At 35.5% G+C, this 16,586-nt stretch overlaps 1 long non-coding RNA gene across 1 annotated transcript; it reads left to right on the top strand.

Moving 5' to 3' along the window:
- Positions 1–710: 710 nt before the first annotated feature.
- On the top strand, positions 711–15,189 carry LOC132365494 (uncharacterized). The gene is made up of 3 exons (XR_009503108.1): positions 711–876; positions 8,761–8,927; positions 14,678–15,189. It is a non-coding gene; the product is annotated as an uncharacterized LOC132365494 (long non-coding RNA).
- The last annotated feature ends 1,397 nt before the right edge of the window (positions 15,190–16,586 follow it).

The raw sequence follows: 16,586 nt of genomic DNA, 5'->3' as shown, positions 1-16,586 counted from the left end.
GCATATACTGAGGTTCCTATTGACTAGCAGAGATGCTGGATATCTAAAAATCCAGTATGTACTCAAGAAATATTTGTTGAATGAATGAATGGTCCATCCAAATTATTTTCTGTATTTCTGAAGGATGGTACCTTCATTCACTCATTTAACAAGAGTTTATTAAGTGCTTCCTGTATGCCAGACACTCTTCTAGGCACTGATCATATACTTATATATAGGGTTATATTTAAATCCGATTTTTGTTTATTTTGTGTGTGTTAATTATGTAATTTGCAAACCCATTTATAGAGAAACGTTGTGGGACCAACAAAATAATGACATTAGAGGCGTGAGGGTCCGAGCTGGGGACGCTGAGACAGGGTGGGCTGCCCGGGGGCCGGGAGCCCTGCCTGGAGGATAGGGCATCTGTCGGGTACTCTTTGGGGGTCCAGAGCATAGCTAGGGGCCAGATGCAGATCTGGATGTTCTCAGGTGGTGAGGGGTCGTAGAGAGGCTTGGAGAGTTCAGGGAGGGTGCTCTGGAGTAGACGGGCGCGGAGGACCTGGTATAGTAGGGACCCGGGTGAGGAGGGGTCAGGCCAGGGAGGCAATGACTTCGTGCACCACCCACCAGCGCACCGACTTCCGCTCCCGCCCCCGGAACGCGGAGGGAGAGCACAGCCCCGCGGGACTCAGAGCCGCACCTCCCTCCCCCGCCCCGCCCCCTCCGCTCCAGCAACGCGCGGCCGGTCCACGCTTCGTGCGCGCCTGGAGGACTGGGTGACCCTTGGCTTCCCGGGGCGCCGGCGCCCCTTCCCCCGGGATCCCCACGGACCGAGCGACCCAGCCTGCGCCTGCTCTCTGCGCTCCGCGTTGACCGAGATTAGTTTTTTGACTGGTGAGTACGAAGAAACCAGAAGAGGCTAGGAAACTGACAGATACAGGCTTTAAAGTGAGTGTAATGCGGAACTATGGTATACAAATTGTACAAAGAAGAACGGGAACACGAGAGGAGGAGACGTTAAAATGTGGTGATATCTGTGGGTTACAGTTGCTGGGTTAGGAAGTAGAGGGAGTGAGACGGAAAAGAAAGTTGGGTGTTTGAATTTCTGAATTACGGGAGCTTGCAGCTGTTGGTAATGATAAAATCTACAGTAGGGTCCTGAGAGTGGGTGCTTGAGGTAAGGTGGAGGGTAAAATCACTAAAGATGGGGTACAGGACATGCTGGGCTTGATGATCATCTGTGTAAATATCGAAATCACCTGGGATTGTGACACAACTGTTGTAATGAGTGGTGGTAAACTAGGAGCAGGAGTACTGAAGAATGCTTGTTTTGAGGGTTAGTATATGAGAGAAATAAGAAGAGGTGCTGTAATCTGATGAAATAAAATACAAAATAGGATTAGAGAAAATGATGTGAGAATGATCTAGAAACGGCAATGAGAAAGATGGGGATTACCTACTTCATTCACCCCCACTCCCCCAGGCTGGTTCTGTGAAGGCTGTGAGAGACAGCATCCAGCAGTTGTGCGTGGTAATTCTGAAGATGAAGACCTGGGGTTCTTTGAATTTTTGTGGTGCCAGACATAAACTGGATAAAAACAAAAGTACATTGATCCTGGTGGATTCAATGTAGACTGACTGTTAAGAAGTAAAGAGAGTGGGCGTTCTTCCAGGAGAGGGCAAAGTTCTGGAATTCTCTTGACTTCTCCTTTTGAAAGTGGGGAGAATAGAGAAGGAACATTTATATTCCAAGAGCACCCCAACCCCCTTTGGCCCATGCTAATGGGGGTATACTGTATAAATTTCAAATTTTCTGTGTCTTATATTTTGACATCTTCTTTCCGTGTCTTGGCTATTGTAAATAATGCTGCAATGAATATGGGGGTACATATATCTTTTCAAGTTAGTGTTTTTAGTTTCTTTGGGTAAATAGCCAGAAGTGGAATTGCTGGATCATATGGTAGTTCTGTTTTTCATTTTTTGAGAAACTTTCACACTGTTTTCCACAGCAGCTGTGTTAATTTGCATTCCCACCAACAGGGCATAATGGTTACCTTTACTCCACATCCTACCCAATACTTGTCATTTCTCGTCTTTTTGATGATAGCCATTTTGGCAGGTATTGAGGTGTTAGCTCATTGTAGTTTTGATTTGCATTTCCCTGATGATTAGTGATGTTGAACATTTTTTCATGTACCTGTTGGCCATCTGTCTGTCTTCTTTGGAAAAATGTGTACTCAGCTCTTCAGCCCATTTTTTAATCATATTGTTTGCTTTTTGTGTTACTGAGTTTGAATTCATTATATATTTTGCATATTAGTCCCTTATCATATACATGATTTGCAAATAATTTCTTCCATTTTGTAGGTTGCCTTCTTATTTTGTTGATGGTTTCTTTTGCTGTGTAGATTTTTAACTTGATCTAGTTCCACTTGTTTATTTTTGCTTTTGTTGCTTTTGTTTTGGTGTCAAATCCAGAAATTATCACGAAATCCTATATCGAGGAGGTTGCCCCTGTGTTTCCTTCTAGGAGTTTTGTGGTTTTAGGTCTTATGGTCAAGACTTTAATCTCTTTTGAGTTAACTTTTGTGTGTGGATAATGGTCCATTTTCGTCATTTTGGATGTGGCTGTCCAGTTTCCCAGCACCATTAATTGAAGAGACTGTAACTTTCCCCATTGTATATTCATAACTCCTTTGTCATAAATTAATTGGTCATATATTTGTGGGCTCATTTCTGGGCTCTATACTATAACATTGATTTATGTTTCTGTTTCTATGCTAATACTATACTGTTTTGATTACTACAGCTTTATCATATATTTTTAAATCAAGTTGTGATTCCTCTAGCTATTTTTTTTTTTCTTTCTTGAGATTGTTTTGACTATTTGGGGTCTTTTGTAGTTTTGTACAATTTTTTAAATTGTTTGTTCTATTTCTTTGGAAAATGCCAGTGGGATTTTGATAGGGATTGCATTGAATCTATAGATTGCTTTGGGTACTATGGACATTTTAATGATATTAACTCTTCTAATCCATAAACATGGAATATCTTTTTTTAAAAATTTATGTCATTTTCAGTTTCTTTCATTAGTGTCTTATAATTTTCTGTGTATAGGGTTTTCACTTCCTTGGTTAAAATATTTTTCTGTATTTTTATTCTTTTTGATAAAATTGTAAATGAGATTGTTTTCTTAATTTATTTTTCAGATTTTTTTGTTATTAGTGTATAGAAATACAACATATTTCTCTGTAATGATTTTATACCCTACAACTTTAATGAATTTGATTATTCTAACAGTTTTTTAATGGAGTCTTTAGGGTTTATTATATATAATATCATGCCATCTGCAAATAGTGACAATTTTACTTTTTCCTTTTTTATTGGATGTCTTTTATTTCTTTCTTTACCAAATTTCTCTGGCTAGGAATTCCAATACTATGTTGCATAAAAATGGTGAGAGTAGGCTTCCTTGTCTTCTTCCTGATTTTAGAGGGCTTCAGCTTTTCACTGCCGAGTATGATGGTTAGCTGTGGGCTTGTCATATATGGTCTTTATTATGCTGAGGTACATTCCTTCTATACCCACTTTGTTGAGAGTTTTTATCATAAATGGATGTTGAATTTTCTCCATTGCTTTTTCTGCATCTATTGAGGTGTTCATATGATTTTTGCCCTCAATTTTGTTAATGTGAGTTTCTGGAATAATCCCACTTGATCATGTTGTATCATCCTTTTAATGTATTGTTGAATTTGGTTTGCTAATATTTTGTTGAGAAATTCTGCATCTATATTCATCAGAGATACTGGCCTGTAATTTTCTTTTTTGTAGTGTCTTTGTCTGGTTTTGGTATCACAGAAATGGTGGCCTTGTTGAACAAATTTGGGAGTGTTCCATCCTCTTCAATTTTTTGGAATAGTTTGAGAAGGATAGGTATTATCTCTTCTTTATATGTTTGGTAGAATTCCCCTGTCATGCTGTCCTGTCCTGGTCCTAATTAGTTTTGGTATGTTGTATTTTTATTTTAATTTGTCTCAAGGTATATTTTGATACCTCTTTTGATTTCTTCTTTGACCCATTGATTGTTCACTACTATGTTATTTAATCTCCACATATTTGTCAATTCTTCAGTTTTCTTGTAATTAATTTCTAGTTAAATATCATTGAGGTCAAAAAATAACTTGATATGATTTTGGCCTTCTTAAATTTATTAAAACTTGTTTTCTGGCCTAAAATATATGAAATGACCTGGAGAATGTTCCATGTACACTTGAAAAGAATGTGTATTCTGTTGCTTTTAGATGAATGTTCTGTGTGTCTGTTAAGTCTATCTGACCTAATGTGTCCTGTAAGGCCAATGTTTCTTTATTGGTTTCTGTCTGGATAATTTATCCATTGATGAAAGTTGATTATTAAAGTCCTGTACTATTATAGTATTGCTTTCTCTTTAGTATTTCTCTCTTTAGGTCTGTTAATATTTGCTTTATATATATAGGTGCTCCTGTGTTGAATTCATAAATATTTACAAATTTTATATTCTCTTGGACTGACCCCTTTATCATTACATAATGACCTTCTTTGTCTCTTATCACAGTCTTTGCGTTAAAGTCTATTTTGTCTGATATATGTATAGCTACCCCAGCTATTTTTTGGTTTCCATTTGCATGGAATATCTTTTTCCATTCCTTCACTTTCAGTCCGTCTGTGTCCTTACTTCTGAAGTGAGTCTCTTGTAGACAGCATATAGATGGGTCTTTTTAAAAAAAAATCATTCAGCTACTTTATATCCTTTCATTGGAGAACTAGTCCATTTACATTTAAGATAATTACTCACAGGTATCGATATGTAGTCATTGCCATTTTGTTTTCTGGCTCTTTCATAGTTCCTTTATTTCTTTCTTCTCTTACTCCCTTCCTTTTTGATTTGATGATTTTCTGTCATGGTATTCTTAGATTCCTTTCTCTTTATTTTTTGTGTATATACTATAGATTTTTGCTTTGTGGTTACCATGAGGCTTACATGAAACAACTTATATTTATAACAAGCTATTTTAAGTTGATAACAACTTAATTTTGAGCACATTCCATAGGCCTACATTTTCACTCCCCTCCTGTAATTTTGTAATTTTATGTTTTTGATGACACAATTTACATATTTTTATCTTATGTATCCATTAAAAATTATCATAGTTATTTTTACTACATTTTTCTTTTAATTTTCACACTAACTTTATTACTGATTAACCTAGCACCTTTACAACATTAGATCATTCTGAATTTTACTATATATTTACCTTTTCCAGTGAGAATCATACCTTTATAGGTTTTCCTGTTACTAATTAATACTCTTTTGTTTTAGTTTTAAAAAACTCCCTTTAACATTTCTTCTAAGCCTGGTCTAGTGGTGATAAACTCCTTTAAGTTTTGCTTCTGTTGAAAACTCTATCTCTCCTTCAATTCTGAATGGCAACTTTGCTGGGTAGAGTATCCTTGGTTGGCAGTTTGTTTGATAGAGTATCCTTGGTTGGCAGTTTGTTTGTTTTTCTTTTCTGTCAGCACTTTGAATATGTTGTGCCCCTCCCTTCTGACCTGCAAAGTTTCTGCTGAAAATTCTGCTAATTGTCTTATGGAGGTTCCCTTGTACAGAGCACATAACAAGCTGTTTTTCTTGTTGCTTTTAAGATTCTCTCTTTGTCTTTAACTTTTGGCACTCTAATTATAATGTGTCTTGGTGTAAGTCTCTTCTATATTTTTAAGCAAAATGTTTATAATGTGATTTTTTGATTTATCATTTTTGATATGATCTATTGACTTCTAAAAATGTTTTCTGCAAACCTTTATTTAACATGGGACGAGTAAAGCCTGACTACTTCAAATTTCATATTTTTACATAAAAACTGCACCAAAATTGAAACCTTTTGCTCTTTTAAAGACACTGTCAATAAAACGAAAATGAATGCTACAATATGGGAAAATGATTGCACAACTACTGACAAAGACTTTTCTTTTCCTTGCAATTAAGACAAATCACCTGATTAAAAATAGACAAAAGATGAACAGACTCTTCACTAGGAAAGATATACAAATAGTAAAGAAGCACATGAAAAGATGCTCAAAATCATCAATCATGAGAAAAATGCACAATAAAATCATAATGAGATACTACTGCACATCCACTAGAATGGCTATATTAAAAATAACAGACACTACACATGTTGGTGAGGATACAGATAAACTGCAGCCCCATCTATTTCTGGTGGACCACTTTAAAAAATGGTTTGATAATTTCTTATAAATTTGAGCATGCATTTATGATATGAATCTGGAAACCCAAGAGAAATGTATCTACTCAAACAGAAAAGATATATCCATATAAACATGTGTGAATATTCATAATAGCAGCTTGATTCATAATAGTTAAAAACTGGAAAGAACCCAAACATCCATCAACTGGCAAATACTTAAAAAAAAATGATATATCCATTTAGTCTACAGTACTCAATAACTAGAGGAATGAACTATTGATCTAGAACAACAACATGGATGTGTGAATATCAAAAGCATTACATTTAAGTTTACGAAGCCAGATGTACATGGTATATACTTTATGATTCCATTTATTGAATTTGTAAAAGAGATAAAACCATAGTGACAGACAGCTAATCAATGCTTTCTCAGGGATGAGGTTGGGGAGGTAAATTTTTGGGTTATAGAAGTGTTCTATATTATAGCTGTTGTTATAATTACATGACTGCATGCATCTGTCAATACTTTCAAATCATACATGTAAAATTGGTGAACTTTATTATATATAAGTTATAATCTCAAGCTAATTAAAAAGTATTAGTGGCAGGATAGAATATATGATAAGTCATGATGGGATGACTTTTATCCATGTGGAAAAGTACAATTTTCCTATATCATACCATATTCAAAAATGAATTTTAGGTAGATTAAAGAGGAAGGGATAAATGCATTGGGGAAAATAATCCAGAAAACTTTTATTTCATGCCTAAAGTTTTAATGAAAGAATTGGAGAGCAAAGTGAAAGTGAGAGTGAAAGAGATGTGATGATAAACGATATGAAGAAAATATGAAGGGCTTCCCTGGTGGTGCAGTGGTTAAGAATCTGCCTGCCAATGCAGGGGACACGGGTTCGAGCCCTGGTCGGGGAAGATCCCACGTGCCGTGGAGCAACTAAGCCCGTGCGCCACAACTACTGAGCCTGCAGTCTAGCGCCCGTGAGCCACAACTGAAGCCCGTGCGCCTAGAGTCTGTGCTCTGCAAGAAGAGAAACCACTACAATGAGAAGCCCATGCACCGCAACTAGAGAAAGCCCACGTATGGCAACAAAGGCCCAATGCAGCTAAAAATAAATAAATAAAATAAAAAATTTATTAAAAAAAAGAAAATATGAAAAATATATCAGTCATTATGTGTCGATTAAATAGATGCATATTATATCTTACACATTAGTTATTTTAAAATTCATAATAAATCTACATAATAAGAATTTTAAAAAGGAATAAAAAGAGGCAAAAGTACAAGCAGGTAGAAAATTTGAAAACAACAGTAATAATTGTTAAGCATAGGAACATCCACAGCCAAAAATAATTATTAGTAATTTATTCTAGAAGATTAATCCTTCTTGAAACACAATAAATATTTATGGAGTCCTATCCTACTACAAGTAACTACAGTTTTCAGCAGATATCTGAGAGCAAGATAAATTTGCTAGGACAAATTGTATTTTTTATCAGTGGCCAGAACAATATTTGCAGTAAGACATCACACTTTCTTTCATGGGCAATTGGTATCTATGGTCCCTCCTTTTGAATCTGGGAAGGAGCTTGAGACTGCGCCAAACCAAAGAGTATCATGGAAGTCCAACTATGTAAATTCGAAGGCAAAGTCATATCAAGGACACAGCTTTCCCTTGGCCACTCTTGGAACACATGCTTTGAAGCCTGAGTGTCCATGTGACAAGTCCAACTACCTTGAAAATACTATGTTGGAAAATCACATAGAAATAAAGAGAGATGCCCAAGGACTCCTGGCCATTCTGGTGCTCGGCCAAGACTTCCTAGCAGAAGCATCCCAGCCAAGGCACTGGCATACAGGCTTCAAGCTTCCCCAGCTCATACAAAGTGGACTAGAATCAAGTTGGTCCTGCTGAAGCACCAGCCCAGACACCAGATCTGTGAACAAAATAATTGTTGTTTTACACCACTAAGTTTAAGGGTTTTGTATGCAGCATTAGATATGCAGAACAATTGTCTAAAAATATAAGGTGGATAGAAAATGTAAAAGGAAACACAGTTATCAAGTGGGGAAAGACAGTAAGTTTGTTTTTAATATGACTTTCATGAAGGAGTGGACATTTCACGCCTGTGTCTTCAGACAATATCTAGAAGGCAGAACAGCAGCTTAGAAAAAAGATCTGAAGGGGTTGTAGGTTTGGAAGACGTTAGCTCAAAAGTGATGTCTCTGATGGAGGTATATATGCAGCACCGTTGTGTTTCCAAGAATCTGATCACTCCTGATTCAGGGTATCTGGGGTAGGAAATCAAACAGAATCCTCATGGTGTTTTGTGTTTTTTATTGTTGTTGTTTAATTTCCCATTAACATATACCTACTTATTCAAGTTTATGCTATCAACATCAATTCCTATTTTTTCTGTCAATTTTATTTAGTCTCTGTAACTTCAGGGTGATTATAAGTTAAAGGTTAAATTGGAACTTGGAGTGACTAAACTGATTCTTTTTTTACTTGTACAGAAATGGAAGTTGTTTAATACAACTCTTTTTTAAAATTTAATTTAAAAAATGTAGTCCAACGAGTAATTGCTGAAGACCTCCTAAATTAAGCGTCACCATGAAAGTTCAAGTATTCATGAAGACTAGAAAGATGCTGCCCTAAAGGATATAAATATCTACTAAGGAAGGTAAGACATTTCAACATTGAAAAACACACATATTTAAATAAATAAAATGTGGAACAGAGTATGCTAAGTGTCACAGTAACACAGAAATTCAAAGTGATCATATCTGGTTGTAGAGTCAATGCAGGAGGCTTTTCCATGGTATTGGCTTATCAATATTGACACACTGTTCATTAACCAAGAGAACATTTTGAACAGAGTAAACCTTTTAGATAGAACATTTTAAATATAGCTTGTGTGCACTCATAAACTTGAAGAAGCACAGAGCAGAACTGGAGACACTGTGTAGTTGAATTTGCTTTTCGTAAGTACATACATTCCAAGGTAAGACTATTGGATTTTATCTTCTGATAAAATTGCTTTTGATGGTCTGAGGATAGAATTGGCATGACAAAAACTGTATTTCAGCAACTTATACCTTTATATTAAGAATAAATCAATCTGAAATCTAGAACATAAATTCAGGAGTAAGATACGTATTTTTTGTGGATGTAAATAGTATATGATATACTTCTGGTTTAAGATGGTAAAGATTTCTTGTCATCTCCTAATTAGAACCAGTAACAATAAGAACAATAAGCAGAAATAATGTTTTAAAAAAAAAACCAAACCAAACAAAACAAGTGAACAAACTCCATTTTAACCAAAATTGAGAAGCGCCAAAACCTGCAACCTCAGTACATGAATGAAAGTACCAGACTTTGGCCAGATTCAGCAGGGAACTAGATTTTTGAAACGACAATGCATAAACTGAGGAGTAAAACCAAATATTTTGAACAAATAGATCACAGTGTAGGAGCTGGTTGTAGTAACCTCCTGAACTTTGACAATACTTAGGTTAGAGTAGAAGCTAGAAATTATGCAAGCATTCCATCTCTGCAAAAGCTTGCCTTTAGTGAGACAAGTTAGATGAGAAACTATGGATTGCAACTTGCTGCTGCTGATATTTGTCAGCTGAAGTTAAATAAAATTTAATTATCTTACATACATACACACACACCCTTATCCTGGGGAGTGTTTTTACCTCTCTAGCATATATTCACTCTTCTCATCATAGTGATGCCCTGGGGTGTGTGTGTGTGTGTGTGTGTATGTTTCATTTGTAGTCTCCTTGGTCCAGGTAAAGCTAATTCCATCCTTGACTTTATAGTTGAGAATGAAAGTCTAGCCTCCCCCCACCACCCCTATCTCCCAGATATTGTTATTTGTTTAGGAATGAGCCTATCAACCAACAAAATGAATTAGACTGAACTTCAAACTTCCAGAAGTGAAAGCTTTCTTTTTTTAATTTTGTGTGAGTTACCCATGTCATTTAGGATTTTGTGATTTCTCTGTATCAGGTATTCAACTTTAGTCTCTTAAAAAAATAAGGTCTCTTTTTCTCTTATAATTTCTAGAGCATAAGACAAAGCAAGTTCAGTGCTAGTGCCGTCATTAAAAACCATCATAAAACATCTGATAAATGATTAATATCAAAATATATAAAGAACTCATACAACTCAATAGCAAAAAGCCAAACAATATGATTAAACAATGGGCAGAAGATCTGAAAAGAAGTTTTTCCAGTGAAGACATACAGATGATCAACAGACACATGAAAAGATGTTCAACATCATTAATCATCAGGGAAATTCAAATCAAAATCCCAATGAGATATCACCTCACACTTGTTAGAGTGGCTATTATCAAAAAGACAAGAAATAAGTGTTGGTGAGGATGTGGAGAAAAGGGAACACTTTTGCACTGTTGATGGGAATGCAAATTGTTACAGCCACTTTGGAAAATAGTATGGAGGTTCCAGAAAAAAATGAAAACAGAACTACCGTATGATCCAGCAATTTTACTTCTGGGTATTTATCTGAAGAAAACGGAAACACTAACTCAAAAAGATATATGCACCCGCATGTTCATTGCATCATTGTTTACAATAGCCAAGACATGGAAACAACTTAAGTGTCCATTGATGGATGAGTGGATAAAGAGAATGTGAAAATATGTATGTATGGAGAGAGAGAGAGAGAATGGTTCAACCATAAAAAAGAATGAAATCTTGCCATTTGTGACAACATAGATGGACCTTGATGGCATTATGAAATAAGTTAGACAGACAAATACTGTATGATCTCACTTATATGTGAAATCTAAAACAAAAAAGCTCATAGATACAGAGAATATACTGATGGTTGCCAGAGGTAGGGGTGGGGTGGAGGGGAGGGGCAGAATGGATGAAGGGGGTCAACAAATACAAACCTCCAGTTATAAAATAAATAAGTCATGGGGATATAAGGCACAGTACTGTAACTATATTAATACTGTAGTGCATATTTGGAAGTTGCTAAGAGAGTAAATCTTAAAAGTTCTCATTACGGGAAAAAAATGCGATTACATATGGTGATGGATTTATTGCAGTGATCATTTCACCATATATACAAATATCAAGTCATTGTGTTGTACACCTGAAACTAATATAATATTATAAGTCCATTATACCTCAGTTTAAAAAAAAGACATCAGAGACTCGGGCTGTGTCCAGGGCCATTCTCTGTTCTCCCCATTATGTGGCTCTTATATTCACAGAATGGCTGCTCCATCTGGAGGCAGAATAAAATGGAAAGGGCAAGGAACCAAGACTTGGGTCAGCTCAAACTATTTAATTGTTTCAGGAAAATAGTATCATTCCTGGATTACATGCAATAGAGATCTTTCATTTCAAGGACAGGCTGATGGTCACCCCTCACTGTTACACAGCCTGGGAAGATGGATATCATGTAACTGGACACACTGCAGTTCTAAACCAAACTATGCTTCTATTAGTAAAGAAGAAAGAGAAAATAGATATTGAATAGTTACTGCATTGTCTGCCAAATTTGGTGAGAGGAGTATTAAAGTCTAGAACTCCTGGAAATGGATGAAGCCAAGAAGAAAACAGGGTAGCCAAAAGTCTTCCAACTCCAACCAAGTACTGATGCCTCTGTTTGAAATTCTGACTCCTGTGTGCTGGCCAGCTCTGCCTTGGAATTTTCAGACTCTAGATAAGAAGAATGCAGATAATCCCTTAATACAGTTTGAGCTTATGTGTGCATCTGTTTCCTTGAAATTGAAAAGGTCCAAACACACCAAGCAGACCCACTGTGAGCCTTCTAGCTATCCCAGAGTTGCATCCTGCCACAGTGGAGATGCTCATGAGAAAATGACAAGAGTTAAAGTTTAAGGTGCCTAATTCTTAATCTGTCCATCACCCTAACTCAATACTCCACTTCCTTCTTTACACTAAACATTAAACTTTTGCAAAGAACTTGTCTAGGTAGAAGGTTTGGGATTCATAAAAAGAAATATAATGGGCCTTGGCAAAAGATAACTGAAAATAAAATGTGAGAAATTTGTGAACATATAGAAACATGATAAAGAGATTATAGCCTGAAGTAGGTGAGATTTGGAGTACACAGTTTACTGTTATATCAAGTAAATTGAAGTAAATACCAATGAAACATCTCAGTGAAACAAGATAGCACAGTGAAATACAAGAATTAGAGGAAAAGGGAGACAATGCAAAGAAATGAAAAGTTATGTGGCAGAATTAATATATTTATATATTTACCTATGAAGGAGAAAAATGTCATTACAGAAATAAAAGTTACATTGGAAGCAAATAAAAATATATCCTCTTAAAATAGGGAGACAGAGGAGAGAATTAAGAAAATTAAGCCAAGTGAAATGTAAAAATGTGTAAAGTTTTGAAAGAAAATAATAACTGCATGATGGAAAAAATGGTCTAATGTACACATTATTGCTGACCCTTGTAAAGAAAACCAAACAAGTGGAATACGATACACAAAAGCAGAAACTAATGGAAAAGTTTTGCAAAGAGACAATTTAAGAAAACTTGCATAAAATAACTGAAAACTTGACGCTACAAGCTAAAACCAGGTCAGTTAACACAATTGTACTTCAAGAAAACAATAAATAATCCTAAGGCATTCAGGGGGAAAATTCAATTTGTCTATAAGCTGGAATAAATAAGGCTGGCTTCAGGACCCAGTTGTAACAACATAAAAATCAGAAAGGGAAGTAGCATTGTTTCAAAATCATCAGGAAAGTGAAGTGTAATTCAAGAATTTTAGATCAAGTACAATCTTAATCAAGCATGAAGGCAACAGAGAAATTTGTAAATTCAGCAAACATGATGCTAATAAGCCAGTTTAGACACAAGCTTTAGCAAAGAGATGAGTGGGGCACTTGATAAAATTAGTGAATTTTAAAATCTTTGTAAAAACCAATTTAACTACACTGGAAATTAAGGTGACAGAATGTGGAAGGAGAAAATTGTGAAACATAGTGGTGATATGTAAATAATAGTACAAACCAAAGCAATCCAGAAGTTTTAGGGATAATGGAATGAGGGCCTAGAGGCTGTGGAGGAGGTAGAGGGAACACAGAGAATATGCAGGCATCTTAACACAGTGGTTAAGCATAGTTCTGGTGTCAGACTTTTTCATGCTGAAAGCCTTGGCTCTGCTTCTTGTCAGCTGTGTGACCGCGGCTTGACCCCCATGCTGCTGCTTCACATCTGCATGAAGTTGTGTCACAGGGTTTCAACCACATACGGTCATAGCAGCATTAGACTAAAATGAGTCAGTATTTGCAGAGTACTTAGATCAGTGCTTGGCACATTTTATCCCCTGGAAAAGTAGCCTTTAACTAAAAATACAGGATGATGCTTAAGAGTTCAATCTTTAAGACTGTCCGGGTTCAAATCTGAGGTCGAAGTCCAGTTCTTTAGAAAGAGAGTCTAAAATTTCAATTTGATCTTCTCTTACCCTCTTGGAGTCTTTGAAAGGGAAATAAACTTAAAGTCCCCCAACAATATGAATATACTATTCCTCCCCAATTTGGAATAAGGGAAGTGCCTACAGTAATTCTTTCTTAAACTGCATGTATGTATAAAGGCATTCTGGTTTAATGATACAGAGATCTTTGCCCTGTGTTACCTTGAAAGCCCTCCTTCCAACCCATTTACAATGTTCAGTGTATCATTCAAGGTCATATAACGTTCTCCTGGATGTACTATACTTTATTTTACCAAGACCCTGTTTTGAGACCTTCAGTCTTTATTTGTCGTTTTAAAGAAAAAGAACCTTGTAATGGAATCTTAAGTCCATTCTTATTTCTTTTGAATAAATTCTTAGAAGTAGAATTGTCTCAAAGGGATTATTTGATTGTTGATAATTATTTTAAAAATATTATTCATAAAAGTTATAGTAACTTTTGTTTACCTTAACACTGAGAGTTTCTGTTTATACCTCTGCCAACAACCAATATCAGCATTAGTATTTAAGTTGAATCATTACTCAATTTTGCATATCATATGTTAATTTTGAGACCATATAGAATGTGTGTTAAGGCATAGGAGTTGAGAACTAGAATCTTTTACATTCAAATCCCACACTTGCCAATTTCTGGCAATGTGCCTGTATGCAAGTTAACGTTACTGAGACTCAGTTTCTTCATCAGTGAAAATAGGAATATTACAGTGCCTTGCTGTATTTTTAGAGTCTCATTGATATATTGCATGTAAGGTTGCTGGTACATGGTATATGCTTCATAATTTGTACCTAATGTAAATATATCCTAATGTATATGTATTAGTGATATATATTTGTAGGTAAAGAGCATCTTCATGTTCTTTGCACTTTTTATTAAAGTGTGTGTGTCATAATCCTCTTCTCTCTCTCTTTTTTTTTTTTTTTTTTTAGTGAAGGACTGTTAAATGCAAATTGACATCCAGGAGATTGGCCTGCTACCTGCCAGCTTTCAGTTTGCTGTGACTATTCTTGCCTGGTGCGTCCCAGAAAGGCTGCTTTGGAAAACCACTGATTCTCAAATAATGGCTGTCATTTCTACATCTGCGCCTAGTCTGACCTTTTCTCCCTTTTTCACAGGCCGCAATCCCTGCTTCCTTCCTATAATTCTGCTTACCCCATGAGGGCAACTATGAATGTGGCCTTGCTGTCTTCCTTCTATCTGGTCCCATCTGTACTGTATCTAATGGAAATTAATCCACATTCCTAGAAGGTGTATGTTATTATTTCCAAGTTTGCACTTCAGATGCAGGTGTCTCTATTCCAGGATTGGTTCATGATGAACTTATATTCATGTTCATACCTTACCCAAAGTTAATCCAGGAAAGGTATTCAGACAATCAATGTTTATAAATATTGGTTTTGTCAACTTATTTATGTCTTTTCCTCCCCAGGGAAACAATTAATTTGGCATGAATTCTTCAGATGTTTTTGGCTAGCTTCCAGATGTTTAAAAACAGACAAAATTTGCAAAAACATGTTTAATTGTTTAATTTCATGTCATGTTTGAACCCACTTACATGTCCTCCGTTTAACTGAACACTATTGAATGTAAATATTTTATTACTTTTGTTTTTCTTTAACAGAACTAGGAAAGAATGTTGCCTTGTTAGAGATTTAGTTCTCCATCCAAAACTACCTCCAACTGAGGGAACAGTACACTATGAAACACCACGTGGTTTCTAACAAGTTGTCAATTAAGATCTGTTACTCTGTATTTGTGTGATGAGTGGGAGGCAAATGTACTAAAACCTTATTCAAATATCACAATTATTATATAAGAAATATAAATTACATCTACTTATGTCTGTTTATATCTTCTACTGTTTTAGCAACTAGATATGCTTTATATAAAAGGGAAAAAAATCTTAAAATGTAAGAAAAATATAAAATCTAAGCTTTGGAGAAATAGTTATATAGAAACAAATTTCCTTTGCATCTCTAAAAGCCTAAATTGGTCTCAGAGTCCTTTTCAAATCAACTGTTTGTCAAAGCTAATTCTTTATCATAATCCATCTATATCAGGATGGAATAAGCAAAACCTATGGTCTACCAGTACAAAACTGTTACCCAATATTTTTGGTTATTTTTTTATTCCAACCTGGGCCTGTAAAAACACTAAAAAGGAAGGTTTACTAAAATATAGTCTGGCATTATTTTTAGTTCCTGTTAGCTTGACCTTTGTGAGCTTGAAGAATCCCATCCTCCCTCCATCCTCCAAATCCCTTGAATTATAAGCAAATGCTCCTCTTTTGGTTGGTTGTTACTAAGTCAATTGAAACACTTTACAGTATTGCTGCATATAATTTGGTGTATGGACCAATTGCAGTGGTATTACCTAGGAGTTTTTATTTTTCTAAAGATTTTTTTGATATGGACCATTTTTAAAGTCTTTATTGAATTTATTACAATATTGCTTCTGTTTTATGTTCTGGTTTTTTGGCCGCAAGGCATGTGGGATCTTAGCTCCCCAACTAGGGATCAACCCCACACCCCCTGCATTGGAAGGCGAAGTCTTAACTACTGGACCGCCTAAACATGCAGAATTTAAGTCTACATATCAGACTTAACTGAGTCAAAATACACATGTATTTATTTATTTTTGGCCATCCTAAGAAGTGTGTGGTGGTATCTCATTATTGTTTTTCCTTGACTATTTTTTATTTATAAATATTTGCTGATTGAGTATTAAATTGCATTTTAGATTACATATAAACTTGAATAATTTTTCAAATGTTTAATGGCCCTTTGTATTTTTCTGCTTTATATTTTTCCTTCTGTCTCATTTTCTTAAAACACACAT

Source organism: Balaenoptera ricei, chromosome 4 (genome assembly GCF_028023285.1).
Source record: "Balaenoptera ricei isolate mBalRic1 chromosome 4, mBalRic1.hap2, whole genome shotgun sequence".
NCBI classification, from domain to species: domain Eukaryota; kingdom Metazoa; phylum Chordata; class Mammalia; order Artiodactyla; family Balaenopteridae; genus Balaenoptera; species Balaenoptera ricei.
The sequence above is the reverse complement of the archived record's forward strand: the minus strand, read 5'-3'. Positions and strand labels throughout refer to the sequence as shown.